At 40.1% G+C, this 16,142-nt stretch overlaps 1 pseudogene; it reads right to left on the bottom strand.

Moving 5' to 3' along the window:
- Positions 1-12,791: 12,791 nt before the first annotated feature.
- On the bottom strand, positions 12,792-14,977 carry LOC131225756 (thaumatin-like protein 1b; annotated as a pseudogene).
- Between the last annotated feature and the right edge of the window lie 1,165 nt (positions 14,978-16,142).

The following is a 16,142-nucleotide window of genomic DNA, read 5'->3' as shown; positions in this document are numbered from 1 at the left end:
ATCGGATCACTATTCCGACGAATTTCATTCCACTATTGGGTAAGGAATCCTAACCCTAATCCGTTCTAGGGTTTCCAGTAGTTAAAGTAACGAAGTAACTAACCTATTTCATGAAATAGGTCGCCGTTGGGCCATAGACGGAGCGTGAGTGAACGAACTGAGTTCGCCACAAGTCTACTGGCGTAAGGTGCGGACTATAGACGTATAGGTTATGGTTTTCAAAGCTTTCAATGTCGGTTAATGATTTATAACTGACGTGGGTGCTATTTTACATGCGAAATGCGTCGTCTGTTTCGTTACACAAGTATATATGAACTATGTGACATATAGTGTATTTTATGTATATGTTGTGATATTTGAATACGTATGGAATTTGGATTTGTGCCTAACATGATTATCTATCGTGGATATATGCTTTTTATATATGCGACAACTCCTTAGTGAAAGGACTTGCCCTAAATCACGCCACGGCCAATATACGTTATATATGTTAAAATGTGTAGCCCAAGTGTTTGTGAAAATGATTAAATGAATATGGAACCTGGATTCATGCATGTCATGATTATCCACCGTGGGTATATGCGTGTGGTATACGGGGCAACTCCCTAGTGAAAGGATTTGGCCTAATACATGTGTGATCAACATACATCATGTATGAAGATGTATGTTGACTAAGTGTTTGTAGAAATGTCTGAATGAGCTAGTTGTTACTAAGGAGTACTTTGTTTGAGGGTTGATATATGAATCTTGGCTACCTTAATTATGTGTATGATTTCCTCCATGTATGTTACACTATGATGTTTGTTTCATTATGGAATGAATGTGTGTAAACTCATGTTTACGTTGCTTTTCACTACATGCTCATATGATAGTAGAAATTGAATTATTGTCCATTATTGCTTTGACAGTCTCGTATGATTACTTATGGAAACTGAATAAGGTTAGGACTATGATATAGTCCAGGCAATCGGTAATAGGCCCTGATTTGGTGGCTGAGGTTGTTTTCGCCACATTGGACATGTTAGGTGAACCCGAGTCATGCTTTGGTCGTCAGCAGTGGTTAGGCCACACGAAGTGCTTGCGCACTTCATGTCGATCGATTTGATGTACGCTCGTACTAGTCGAGCTTATCAAGTAACCCGATTGGCCCTATTGTATGTTCACCATGTAGGGACGCTACTGTTTGAACCTAAGGTACCAAACTTACCAGTGAAACCCTGTTAACCTTAGTACCTCGATCCATTAAGACTCATGAGCCGGACACGGTGGTATGGGACACCGTGGTCGAGCTGTCGGCCTACGCTTGGGCGACGAGCCTCCCTGTAGTGTCCATTAAGTAATATAGACTCGTGAACCGAATACGGTGGTATGGGACACTGTATTTGAGCTGTCGTCCTACACTGATAAGGTGACGAGCCCTTTGTAGTGACCTCGAGCGTACGCAAAGACTGCGTAGAGGTGACGAGCCCTTACGTAGTAACAAGAGTACACTAGGCCTGCACTGATGAGGTAACGAGCCCTTTGCAGTGACCTAGAACCATATCTTTGTATGAGATTTACTAGGATTAACGACCCTAGAATGGATCCTTGTTTGGGAATGATACAAGGGAGGTACCTTAGTTCCCAATCCTGCTATATGAAAGGGACTAATAATAACTCGGTAATCACACTCATTCCATCGCACTGCATGTACCTCGGGTTGAAGAGCACAGAGGGAAGAAAGCATGCCACGACCGTAAGATGGTATTGCATGAGGGAGTGTAGGCGAGGGCATGCATCATGCTTATATTTCATCCTTGCATTAATAAGAGTATCTAGGAATGTCTGATATGTCTGCTTTATCATTACTACTTGACTGAATTGATAATATGTTAACCTTTGCTCTATGATCCCACTGAGTTGATCACTCACTCCCACGTTCTGGGACGGTGTTCTGAACACCCACTAGACTCTGTCTTAGTTGCAGATGACGATGTGACTCAGGAGGCGGAGCTTGATTACTATGATGATCAGGATGAGTTCTCATATATGCAATTCTCCGGTGGTTTTGCTTAGGCCAACCGGATCGACGGGGCTACAGGGTTTATTATTGTAGTTGAACTATTTTGGACATTTGATTTTTTTACTTTTTTTTCTTTATTTTTGAACTATTACATGTATATGGTAACTCAGTGATGTATTCATACTCTGGAGACCGATCGTGATCCTTTTGGCTTATACACGTTTATATACATTTTCAGTCTACCACTTGCATTATATGAATTGATCTGAAGTATGAATTACTGTTTTGGTATAATACCACTCATGATTAATGCACTAACACAGACAACATTTAATCATCATTATCTATGTTGCATAAGTGATGCGTTGGAACTCGTGGTTTGAGTTTATGCTCGACCCCCGAATTTCAGGGCGTTACAAATAGTGGCCAAAAACTGTTGTTGTTACTGCATTAGGAGCATCATCTGCTCCAACCTATCAGGAGGAGGAGCTGCCTGAGGCATGTGTGGCGTCTATGTAGATACACAGTTCTGTTCCGGAACCGGTGGTGCACAAGGTGTTGGCCCATTGGTAGGGCCAGTGGCCGGCTGTGAGTTCAGCATTGTCTCAATATCCGGGCCCAAACTAGGGTCCGTATGGCTATCGCTCAGGAAAGGTGCCCCATCAATCGATCTGTCAAATACAAGATGTATTATGTTCCGAGAGTTTTTAGGAGGCATCCCTTATATACAATATAGGGTGCAACGTGTGTAAGACTTAGAATAATATTACTCACTTTTCCAAACATTCTACACATTTCAAATCAAAAGAAGCTTCATACATTTCACTTAACCAAAATTGTCACAATACATGAGATGTAATATTACATGAATCATGATAGAGAATGCATGTGAGCTAATTTAGCAAAAGTTTTTAACACCAACTACTCTGACATCCAACTAAGCCGATAAGGACTATTACATAGAAAAATAAGAAACAAGGAAAATCAAATGACAACTACAACACATGACTAGTCCACTGACTTTGGTGAAGGTGGAGGCGCACCCTTATCCTACATACAGCACAAGAGGGTCTTTAGAGTGTGTGACATTCTCTTCAATTTCTGTTTTAGATAAGCCTGGCTCTCCTTGACCTTTTGTCTCAGGGCAGCTTGGTTCTCTTTAATCTTGGCCATGCGGGCTTCTGAGGCGGCTCGATCATGGCGGTCTTCATGTGTAGTGGTAGGAGGTTCCTTATCTAAGTCTTGGGTCTCCCCTCCTTCTTCCTTCTCTTCCTCCTCACTTCCCTCTTCCCCACTGCCTTCTTCCTCGCTACCTTCTTCCTCACTACCTTCCTCTATTTCATTTCCTTCTTCATCTTCACTACTTTCTTCCTCTTCGCTTTCTTCTTCTATTTTATCCCCATACTCATCGAGTCGGGCTTGATGTTGCCTAGGGCCGATACCCATATTGTTGAGTATAGTCTCACTGATGAAGTGGATGGGTGCAAGATTTTCCATATTTAGTCTGAAACTAAAGTTACGAGAAATCTTGTAGATAAGTCGGCCGAATGGAAGTGAGGCATCTCCCCGAGTAGAGCGTACGGTCCGGATTATCTGTGATAGGGCAAAGGTAGGTAGGCACAACTTGTCTCCCTGTATAACTCTGTACAGGAAGTTCACCATCAAATGAGTGCATTCTGTATGGTTACTCCACCTAGGATACACGTTGTACGTGCATATGTGGTGGAGTAAACAGAAGTAAGCCATCAGTTTAGTCAATGGGAGGCTATTGTCTCGCCTCTAATGAGCCAGTCAGCCACAAAGAAACTGCGTGCAGCTATCTCTCTCTCGTCTACTAGTGAGATGAGATGCACTAGCATGTACCACACCACGCTCAATCCCCATGATGCGGGCCGTCACATTTACATTGACAATGGCTTCTTGCCTCCCCAAAGGGATAGTAAACTGAAGCAGCTCTAGTAGTGGATTCTGTATGTAGGCATAGAAGGCTCGTACAGTGCCTTCACTTGCATGAGCCTTCCCTTCAAACATGGAGCCCCATCTGGTCTCTAACAGAAGGTCAATCACTAGATATAGTCCAAATAATTTCTCATTGACATGCACTTCAAAAATAACTTTGCGGTCACGAAACTTACCAAGTCCGGTGCCCGCCGTTAGAGATCTTTCGAGTGGGATTTGAGGATCGAGATCCCATTTCATTCTTTGCTCTCTCTTGGCGCTCGCCTTCTTCCTGGAGTGGCTTGGACGGCTCGATCCAGCCTCATCCGGGGCCTCCTTTCCCTTTCCCATAAGAGAAAGGAGCGTTGAGATTGAGAAGATGGCGGTCACAAGCTCAAAGAGAGCCATGAAGTTGAAAAACTTGAAGGATGAGATGGGTTAGTGGGTTTTAAAAGTTATGAGACATAAAAGAGGTCATTTGTGCTGAAGTGGGTGTGAATAAGGAAGATTGAGGATTGCAAGAGATGGGTTTTGGAGAAATAATGGTGGAGGGGTGGAAGATGTAGAAGAAATGGAAGGTTGAATATATTGGAGAGTGGATTTGAGAGAGAAAGAGGGTTTGAAATAGGATAGAAAGGGTTTTAAGGGGGTTAAAGGGGTAGCAAAGGGGGTCCCACATGTGGGAGGGCCCTATTTGGTCGGGCAGTGGGCGGTGCACCACCGACCGCACGGTGCCGTCGTGGCTCACTATGGAGTCGAGGGGTGCGCCATCGCATGGGCGGTGCCACCATGCCCCTCTGGGGTCGCCAGCAATGGCCACCGCCATCTGGGGTATTGTACATGTGTGGGGGACCCCCTGGGTCACCGTAAATCGTGATTCAGGTCCCTATGTCTGTGTGATGTGTTTTCTCTGTCCAACAAGTGCGTATTCACACTTTTTGAATTGTTTCAAGCATGAGATTCACCGAATTATCGTTCAAATTCGTTGACTGATGGCCTAAAAGGGACTGAGCTCATTTCACATGATCTTGGACATGTATAGCTACATTACAACGGTCAATTTTACCCGTCGGCAAAACTTTAGGATCCTACGATCATTTCTACATTTCATTGCCCCCTTCCTAAGTCAGAGTGCGTTTAGAGTGCGTCGTGTTACTTATAACCAGGGTCCAGTTTAATCCAAATCATGCTCTAATATCAACTTGTAACGCCTCGAATTCCGAGGGTTGAGCAAGGCTCAACTCCCTAGATCCAGTGCATCACTTATGCAACATGGATAATGATGTTTAAATGTGGTCCATATTAACATATTAAACATGAGTGGGATTACACTAAAACAGCATATCATACTCCAGAAGTAAATAAGATGTAGCAAGCGGAAGATTAAAACATACATATATATAAGTATGTAAGAGTGTCGCAACCTCTAGAGCATGAGTATGATACCGAGTTGAATATAAACATGTATTGTTTTAAAATTTACATAATATCAAAATGTGCATGTTTAACTAATGCATGTATCCCTGTAATCCCATCGAATCAGCACGAGGTCTATATAGACCTGTTTGATAGCTGAACATAGGAGAATTCCTCCTCCTCATTGATGAAGTCAGATCAGCTGCATAGACTCCAACATCACCTGCATCTAAACCAGAGTCTGGTTGGTATTTTAAAACACCATCCCAGAGTGGGAGTGAGTGATCAACACAGTGATATTATAAGGCAAAGGTTAACATATTATCAATTTAACCAAGTAGTAATGATAAAGCAATATAACAATCACTTCTTAGCTACTCTTGTTAATGCAAAGATGGTGTGCAGTAATGATGTATGCCCTCGCACAAAGCTCCCTCAAAAGCAACTTCGTCAACCGTTCGCGGATGACAAACTCCCTAAAAATGCAACTTCCTCGCCAAAGCACATGCAATGCGATGCATGGTCGGTTAGCCAAGTAATTAATTAGGTATATTTATACGGAAGATTTGGAAAGCTAAGGTACCTCCCTTTATATCATTAACACAAATCGAAGAATCCATCTAGGGTCGTCAATCCTAGTTAATCACATACGATAGGCAAGTTGTAGGGCATCACCCCTAATGAGAAGTAGTGGATAGACAAATTCAAGAGTTTATACTCGAGGTTAATACGGGGAGGTTCATCACCTCAGTGTAGGTTGACAGCTCGAATACAGTGTCCTATACCACTGTATTCCGCTCACGAGTTTAGGTTGCTCACTGGTCACTACGGGGAGGCTCGTCACCCCAGCGTAGGTTGACAGTTCGACCATGGTGTCCCATACCACCATCCTCGACTCATGAGTCTTAGCGAATCATGGTACCAGGTTGAAATGGGTCTTTACATTGGTAAGTGGTACCTTAGATTCAAGCAGTAGTGTTCATACATGGTAAACTAGTACGGGCGCACGTCGAATTAATCAACATGGAGTGCATAAGCACTCCACATGGCCTAACCACTGTCGATAATTGTCGTACAACCCGGATTCATCGAACGTATCTACTGTGGCGAAGCTAGTTCGACCACTCAAATGGGAGTCATTACCGATTTCCTGGACCACGTTGTAGTCCCAATCTTACTCAAACGTAGCATGTAAATACATATGTTAATCATATCAGCATTTGATAAACAATTCAAATCAATATCTCATTTGAGCATTTCATCAAACATGTTGAACATGTTACCAAACATTGCATTTTATCATAAATTTGCGTAGTCGAAATTAAAATTACATGAAGAAAACTATTCATATAGATAAGGCAATTGAGAATCATATCTCAATACCCTTATTAAATACAATTCATCAATAATTTCTCATTCGGACATTTTATCAAACACTTAGACTACACATTACTAAATAAATTAACTAGATTAGTTACGACATGAACTATAGCAATTCATTACACAAGAGATCGTGATATATACGACAAGCATGAATCCTAGATTTATAGCCATGACAGGCACAAATTACACTTTCATATTCATTCAAACATTTCTACAAATATATGGAATGCATCATATATTCAACATAGTTCACACATGTATAACATATTGAAAACATCATAACTAAGATCATATAGAAGCAATCAAGTAAGACATAAATCATTAGCTAACATTGATAGCATTGAAAACCATCACCTAAATGTTTATAGTCCGCACCTTTCGTCGGAATACTCGTTTTGAACTCGGTTCGAATTCTACGTTCCCGAAAACGGAACGACGGGTACCTAAATCACTAAATAGGTTAGCTAGCTCATCAATTACTCAATCCGGCTTTCTAAATTAAGATTAGGGTTAGGATTTCTTACCTAAATCATAGTTGGAATGGATTAGTTAGCTAGATGTAAAGGTGATTCAGCGCGTAGAGTAGCAGGAAAGAATCACTGCAGCAAACCCCAAGGATTTCCTCTCACTCCCTACTCTTTTCTTTTCCTTTCTCTCTTCTCTCTCCTAGGATTAGAGAAAATTCGTATGGGATAGGTATGGGGTGGTTTAAGGGCTTTATATAGGTCCATAACTGTTGCAAATGGCCCTAGGGCCATGGTATACTTAGGTTATAGCCAAAGGGCATCTGTTTCAGGCGAATGGGGCTCACTTGGAGGTCCACTACTCACTTACAGCACATGGTAAGTTCCCTGATGATAAATCTATACCAGTATGTGGTTTCAATGCGATTGGATAGGCCAATTGACCGTGAAGGACCTGTATCAGATCAACGGTCGTTGTCACTCGATCAGGGCCACAAGTATAGGGATATGTGCAGAAAAATTTCCTTGATCTATGGATGAAGTTCAGTCAGAAATTGATGGTCCAAAATTCTCAATTTCGCGCGTAAGCCAATGGCCTAATTTACTTAAGTTTCATTATATTTTCCAAAGGTATTCGCGTTTCTCACACACTTTGCTTAGGGCTCAAGTTCTGCGTTTCTGGACATTATTTGGGCTCAATTTTCACGATGGTTGTCAAGCCCAATAAGACGGTCATAATCCTATAGTTTCGCGGTCATCGGACTTTCGACGTGCGGTCCAGGTCTGATATAGAGTTTTAATGTTCTCTCGAGAGCAACAGGCTTTTGGAATTTTTCCTAGGTTTTTAAGTAATGTTGAGTCAGCGATTTTGATGGTTTTAGGCCTCGCTATTTGTATAAATAGTGGTTCAAGATAATCCACTGATTAATTCAGTTTAGTACTTAATTAATTTTCGTCTAATTTCTACAAAATACAGTCCTTAGGGATTTCTGGCTGAGGTGGTACTCGGGTCTTTATAAGGATTTTTTTCGAGACGTTACACATAAGCACATTCAATCATCCACCACAACTCCAGAAATTATAGTGGTTCGCTTGTGTGTACACCAATTGTTAGAAAATAGCCACATAACTACTCCATCCTAATATCCACTCCCTCGGGTTATTAGCGTTCACTATGAAAAAAGGTTTTCCAAGGTTTACCTTAAAACCTTCACAATTGTGTCTTTGATTGGGCTTACTCAATTCTAAAAACCCCATACTCAGAGATTTCCTAAATTACCTTAGACAAACCAAGAAGAGAATTTTCTAGCACAACCTTAAAAAACCAAAAAAGAATGTACAAAATGTAAACGTACTTATTTGGAAATTATCCTTTAAAGAAGCCCAGTAGAACCGATCCAATGTAGACGAAGATGTTCAATGTCAAGTCTTACAGATGAAAAGGTTCTAATTCTAAATGATTTTTAAATTAAATTAACCTGGGCTTGCTTGATTTGATTTTGATCTCAAGAAAGGGGAAAACACAAATCCCTTCTTAAAGTAAGATTGAAATAAAGATCTCAAAATTAAATAACAAAAGCTAATTAAAGAGAATATTAAATGAGCACAATATATCCTAAAAATATCACAAACTTATCTCTTAGAGTGGTGTCTTGATTTTGCTTTAATGAATGAATAAAATCTGAAATTCGTGCTTTATTTATAGGTGAAAATACTGTTCACTTGAATGGTCTAAGGGTCGGTTCAACTGGTCAAATGACTAGCAAAATTTCAAATTTTCTAGCACGATAAGATAAGGCCGTTACTCGACCGATCGAGTGGCTTACTTGATTAGTCAAGTAATGCACTCCACTGGTCGAGTGGGACTAGAAAAGCTTGTTGGACTTTGAGTTGAGCCTGCACGACCGGTTGAGTACTGTTCACTTGACTGGTCGAGTAGTCTCCAAGACTGGTTGAGAGTCCAATAGAAAATTTTGAAAATTAGCAGCAAACCTTAGACTAGTCGAGAAAATGCTTAAACTAGTCGAGCCAGTACTTGGACTAGTAGAATAAGGTCTTAGACTAGTCGAGAAAATGACCTATAAACATATGAAATGACCTACATAAAATATGTAATGAATATGACACAACCTAAGGTCAATATAGGGTCATCCAAACCTGTTTGTGAGTAGGAGCAAATGAAACGTCATTCGCTTCCGAATCTTGATATCTTGTGATACTTGAAACTTGAGTTCGATCACTTGAACTTGAGCTTGAGTTATACTTGAGTTCTTGAGTCTTTAATGTATAGGAGTTGAACTTCAAACTTGAACTTGAGTTCTTGATTTTTAGCTCTAAACCATGAACTTCAACACTCTTCACTTCAACTTGAAGATATAAGCAAGTTTGATGAAGATCTAGAGAACTTTGAAATGTTTGAACCTGATCAATTCAACTCAAAGCATGATACAAATACTAAATGGTTTGACACAATAAAATTTAACAACACAACGGGTGCTAGATTTACACATTAGTATTTATAATACCTCATTTGGATGGCCATTGACGCTATCAAACCATATTCAGTGTGAAGGAGATGCAGATAATGGGCATGTTGGTGTTCACATGGAATAAGAGGATTTAGATGATCTTGTGACTCTCTATTCCTAATTTCACTCATATTTTATTTGTACTGTCATGTTTTGTAAAAACTTAAAATGACGGTTTGTATAAGCCTTTGGGTAGCCACTCGAATATTTGGTTTTGTATATTTAGACTCCCTCTTGTACTTGATTTGTTTCTATTCAGCTAAACTGTTAACTCTGATAAAAAAAAATGTACATGAAGTTTGGGCTTTAAAGGTTAATACTCGGGTTTTTGGAAAACGAGTAGTGTACTCAGGTTTCAGGAACTAGAGTGTTACAAAAAATCTAAAATATTACATTTGAAACTTTGAAATTTCTGAAAAAGTACAAATTAGCATAGAAAATGTGCAGTAGACCCTGAAGTTGCAAAATATGAACAAAAAACCCTTGTAGAAACTTAACAGAAAGTCCTTGAAATTTTCAGAAATTACACAAAAAAACTTTGACAATCTCTAGAATTTAATTTAAAAGTTTAGAGGTGCGTTTGATAAATTTGAAATATAGAAGTTTCTTGTATAAAAATGAAGTTTCTAGTTTTTTGAAATAATTCTAAAATTAATCTGAATTTTTAAAAATAAAACTCTAAAATCTTGATTTTCTTAAAATTAAGTACTTAAATTAAGAAAAAAGAATATTTAGGAAATATTTAATGAAAATCCAAATATAAAGGTGTCATAAAAGCAAGATGCATAAAGATGGACAATTAAAAAATAATTAAAATAGAAAGAAAATTAAGAAACCCACGTGTGAGACAACTCACCCAATGTAGAGAACCCTTGAATTTAACTTTTCTTATGATCAAGAAAAAAATAATTAAAAGAGATTTAATAAAAATCCAACTCAAAAGAGAGAATAAAATCTAAAAGGAAATTAAAAAAACTCATGCGAGAGATTACTCACCCAAACTCTTCTCTTCCTCTCCTCTCTCGTCACTCACACAATCATTTTTCTCTTTCATTCTTTCCTTTTCTTCTTCCCTCACCTTCCCCTAGAGATTTTTCCTTCCCAGGCTCTTTCCCTCTTTCTCCTCCTCCTCCTCCTCCTCCTCCTCCTCTCTCTCTCTCTCTCTCCCCCCCCCCCCGGCGCTCTCCCTCACAACTCCCTCTCTTTACCATGCTCTCTTATGCCTCTCCCTCCCTCTCACGCCATCTTTAAATAGAGGGGTTTTCTAATCCCACATGTGTTCATGTGTATGTGTGGAGCAACACCCTCGCATGTGTGCGTGTGTGTGAAGCCACCCTCCCCTTCTTATGCACTCTCTCTTAATCTCCCTAAGACTCACACCACTCCTCTCCACCCTTATTACTTGAACACGTCTTTCCACCATGAAACGCACACAACTCTGGTGTCCTTTACATGTGTGTGATGTGTATGGTTATGATGTGTGATGCACGTATGGTATGTGAGGATGGATGAATTTATGCATGTATGTTTGGATGTATGGATGGATGTTTAGTTGGAGGGATGGATAGATGGGTAGTTAGACGGACGGATGGACTGATGGGTGATTGAGTTTATATACACATAAATTAAGGGACATATTTGGATAATCAATGGGCAGATTTGGAGGGTTTAAATGCATGAATAAATGGATAGATTTGTATGGTTAGCCCTTATAAATCAATGCATATATTTGTGTGATTAATATATAAGAAGAAATTGATAGATTTGCATATTTTTTAAAACTTAAACCAAAGTGCACATAGCAAAGATTAGAAGTAAAGATGAAAGCACCATGGGCAACAGACACTGATTGAGAGTAACTAATGAAGCCAGAATCAACATTTCGTTAACCCATAGTTGCAAATTCATTATTACAAACGGAGTGAAAGTTGGTACCTCAAATATGGAGGGTTGTAAAGAAAAGAAAGTTACGACGATATTTTATAAAGTATCATCTCATGAATGAAATTTGGATCCCAATGAGTAGGTTACCTTATCAATTGTTGGCAAAGTCAAAGAAGACATGTTACAAACATTGGTTGTTGTAACGGACTGCTATCGTAAAACTCAAGAGTGAGTTCTTTTCAAGTGGATGGAAAATATATAAAGACAAGTTAAGGATAATCTTACAGGGGCTAAGATTGAGAGAAATAAAGCTATATGGCTTGAGATGGGGCAAAGAAAAATTACTTAATGAGAACTATAGCTTCGAACGACCATAATTTTATGACCATTGTTCAGAATCATATGATATGATGTTGGAAAGAAATCAATGAGCTTTATGTCTTAGACAATACTAAAGGCTATTGTTACCCTATTGTTATAGTAAAAATTCAATTAACTTTTAAGGGCCAAATTTGAGTTCAAAGTCAATTTTACTAATTGTAATTGTTTAAGTATTTAGAAAGTCATTTGATAGCTTAGTGCCTTTTTTAATCATGTGTGAGAGTTTGAGTAAGTTTACTTATTTATACTAATTTTAGAAAGATTAATATTTTGAGAAAGTTTACTATTTTAGAAAAGTTATAACCCCGAGGCTTATATAAGTCATATTAAGTGTATTATAGAAACCCCATTCATATTAGTTTTTTATTTTTTAATTCTCATCGTACCGACTTTCTACCTCATGGATTCAAGGATTATTTTTGAAGAAGAAGATCTTTGTAGCCTTACCCTCCCACCCCCAACAATTACATCCATAAAAGGACCCATTTAGAAAGGTTTCAACCCACCATGATTTTTGAACCCTGCCATTTACATTGTTTGCCACTAGATGGGCCATGCGAATCACCTGATAATTGACAATTCTAGACCCATTTATGGCGGGTCCTTACTCGTGCCTCGGTAGTAGACTCACAATAGTTTCAACATGTGGTCATGGGTTTCGGAGTACCCATTGCGGTGAAATCCCACTGTGAAGCAAGTGTGTTTGTTTTATTTTTTTAAGAAAAGAAAAGAAAAGAAGAAAAAAAAACAAAAAACCATTCATGACAAATTAACGCAAGTGGGGCCGCACAAAGATTGAAAAACGAACTTCATATAAATTTATGGTACAGGCCATCGAGTTTTATTCATATCAACGCATGGATTATAAATACATAGTGCCTCAGATGTGTCCAATAACAAGGACCTTATTTCCCAAACAAACATGATCATTCAAATAGTCTATAAAACCTTTGATATGGGTGTTAAGCTCCTGGGCAGTAGGTGAGGATGTAGTCAGCACCGGTGCATGTAAAAGTACTGGAACCATCATTATACGCATAGCTATAAGCCAACGGACATGCATTCTTGAAGATCATGGAATAGTTCGTGGGCTTGCATGTATCTGATGTATTAAACGCACCCCTGCAACAATATTCGTCAGTGTTGAACACTTCGCAAGCACTCTTGCATGCAATCATTGCGCCGCCAGCCGGTGCAGTGACCCGAAGCTCTTGTGGGCAGATGGTGTCGGCGTTCACGTCCGCCGGGCAACCACTAACAGTACAATCACCTGTTCCGCCTTGTGGGGCAATGGAAAAAGGCACGTTGAAGCCGTCAACTAGGCTCGTGTCATAGAAATCCTTGCCACCGTCACCCTGGAGTGTGAACTCGATTAGGGTGGCCGGCGGTACGGCGCCCATGCCGTTGCATGCGACTACACCACTTCCACAATCCGCTGTGTCACATATGTGAACCTTCCATTAGAGTCTGTGGAGCAACCGGTTCAGCCCCAGACCCGGCCTTGCCATCCTACGGGTGCATCCAGTGATTCCGATGCACCTTGGGCGAGTTCAAACCCTGTTTTGGACAACGGGGGCTTGCCGAAGTTGTTCAACGTGCCAGGCCACACTGTGAATGAGCACCTATTTGTAAAGGTCAACTTTGTTGATTGCACTCCTGAAATCATAAGACAGTTATCGATAGTCATTAATCTCTTCTTTCTTTCTTTTTCTTTTGTGAGGACCCCATGGTCATTAATTAATCTTGACATTATCTAACACAATTAAGACCCTTGCAGTTAAGTTTTATGATGGCTCACAAAGAAGGAAGCCGATTGTGTCCTGCCCCACCCGGACCATTGACGGACATGGGTCTGTGGGGGCCACCATGATTTATGAGTTTTTTCCACGCAGCCCATCTATTTTTCCATATCAATATTTTAGGTTACGAGCCAAAAAAAATGAGGTAGATCTATAGCTCAAGTGGACCACACCCAGGAAGCAGCTGTGATACTGATATCCACCTTTGAAACCTTCCAAGGAGCCACCGTGATGATGGTTATTTGCCATCCAACTTGTTCATAAGGTCATATAGACCTTGATCAAGGGAAAACACAAATAACAGCTTGATCCAAACCTCCGGTGGCTCTCAAGAAGTTTTTGTTTTATGGTGGGTGTTCGTTCAATCCCCACCGCATGGTCCACTTGAGTATTGGATCTGCCTCATTTTTGGGCTCCTACACCAAAATATTCTGAAAAAAATGAATGGACAGTGTCGATAGAATCCGTACATCACTGTAGGTCCAACAGAGGCCTTCCTGGACGGATTATGGTCCAGGCGGGAAAGGACGCAATCCACCGTAAGGAAGCCATCGTGCTCTCTGTCAAAAATCAAAATATGAAACGGGTGCAGACGTGGGATGCGTTATGAAACAAATGGATGGCTAAAAACTTTTTTAGCCGTTCATTTATTTTGTACCCTGTGGTCCACCGGATGAGTCAACCGGGTTGAGTTTTGTACCAATGAATGTAAACAGCCACTACCTGCCCAATGAACAGCATGGATCTAACACATATTTATCAAATAGGCATTAAATAAAAGGAACGCATATTCTTCTTATCCTTGCAAAAATACAGTAATGATGCTTTATAGTGATCGAATCGTTGATCCAGTGAAACTTCACGTCCATGGTATGATCCAAACCATCCAAAGGATGTTATTTGTGTCCTTGAACGTGGACAATGATCTATTTACTATATGAGGCATCCATTTGCCAGATACCGATTGGACATCTAAGAAAGTCACATGGCTACATTTGTCATAAAGTCACATGGCTACATTTGTCATGACCCATCCAAAAGGTGGCCCCACTAGATCAACTTACATTCACCAAATGTAGCACGAAAATGCTAAGGCATAACCACTTACCTACGACCAGGAGAGCCAGAACAAGGGAGATGAGTACTTGTTTCTCCATATTGAAAAACTTGAATGTGTTTCTGTAGCTGGGATTTGTAAGATGGTAGGAAGCGTTGCATGGTTTTATAGACGAACCAAGGACTCATGTTGCGTATAACTCTGTTATAGAGGACGAAGAGTGCGTCCTACCTGTCTCAGGATGGACTCGTCCTAGTAGGGGTTCTGTGGGGGCCACCGTCATGTATATGTTTTATCCATGCCATCCATTCATTCTAACATATCATATCAAGTCATGAACTCAAAACGGAGGCAGATCCAAGGATCAAATAGGGCACACATCACCAAGCAGTAATGATAATGACGCCACCATTGAAATCTTCCTAGGACCCACCCTGATGTTTATTTGTCATCCAACCTGTTCATAAGGTCACTATACCTGCATGAAAGTATGTATGACCTAAGTATGTATGACCTAATCAACAGGTTCGATGTCAAATAACCATTACAGTGGGCCCTAGGAAGTTTTTAATGGTGGAAATTCAATCACAACTGTTTTCCCATGGTGTGGTCCACCTGATATTTAGATCTAACTCATTTCTAGAATCAAGCCCTAAAATTATCTTTCAAAATGGATGGATGGCATGGATAAAACATATACATCATGGTGGGGTCCACGTAACACCGACCACTAGCCACCTGGCTGATGGCAGTGTCACTAGCCAAACTGCGTCCATCGCCCATGTGGTTTTTGGGTGAGACAGATCTACAGTGGGTCCCATGATTTGGACGGTTTGGGTTGATTTATTTTTGTGCCACGTGGATGACTCAACCACCAACGATTGCTCAATTGAAAACAATCGATGCCTTTTACATATCGTATGTATGGGCAAGTGCTGTTGTTTTAACGTAGTTTCTCATTTGTGAGATTTTTAATGTATGGGCACACATCACCAAGCAGTAGTGATAATGACGCGACCGTTGAAATCTTCCCTTCATGCACGTCTGATTGACCTTATCAACAGGTTAGATGGAAATAAATATTACGAATTTGCTTGGAAATTAGTTTTTAATAACGAGCATCCAATCACACTGTTTCCTGTGGTGTGGTACACCTGAGATTTGGATCTGCTTAAAATTTTAGATAAACCTGTTAAAATAGGCTAGAAAAACGGATGGACGGTGTGGATATACAACAAATAATCAAGGTGGCCCTCATAGTAAAGGTAACACCCACTGAGGTGTTACCTG

Source organism: Magnolia sinica, chromosome 14, assembly GCF_029962835.1.
Source record: "Magnolia sinica isolate HGM2019 chromosome 14, MsV1, whole genome shotgun sequence".
NCBI classification, from domain to species: Eukaryota; Viridiplantae; Streptophyta; class Magnoliopsida; order Magnoliales; family Magnoliaceae; genus Magnolia; species Magnolia sinica.
The sequence above is the reverse complement of the archived record's forward strand: the minus strand, read 5'-3'. Positions and strand labels throughout refer to the sequence as shown.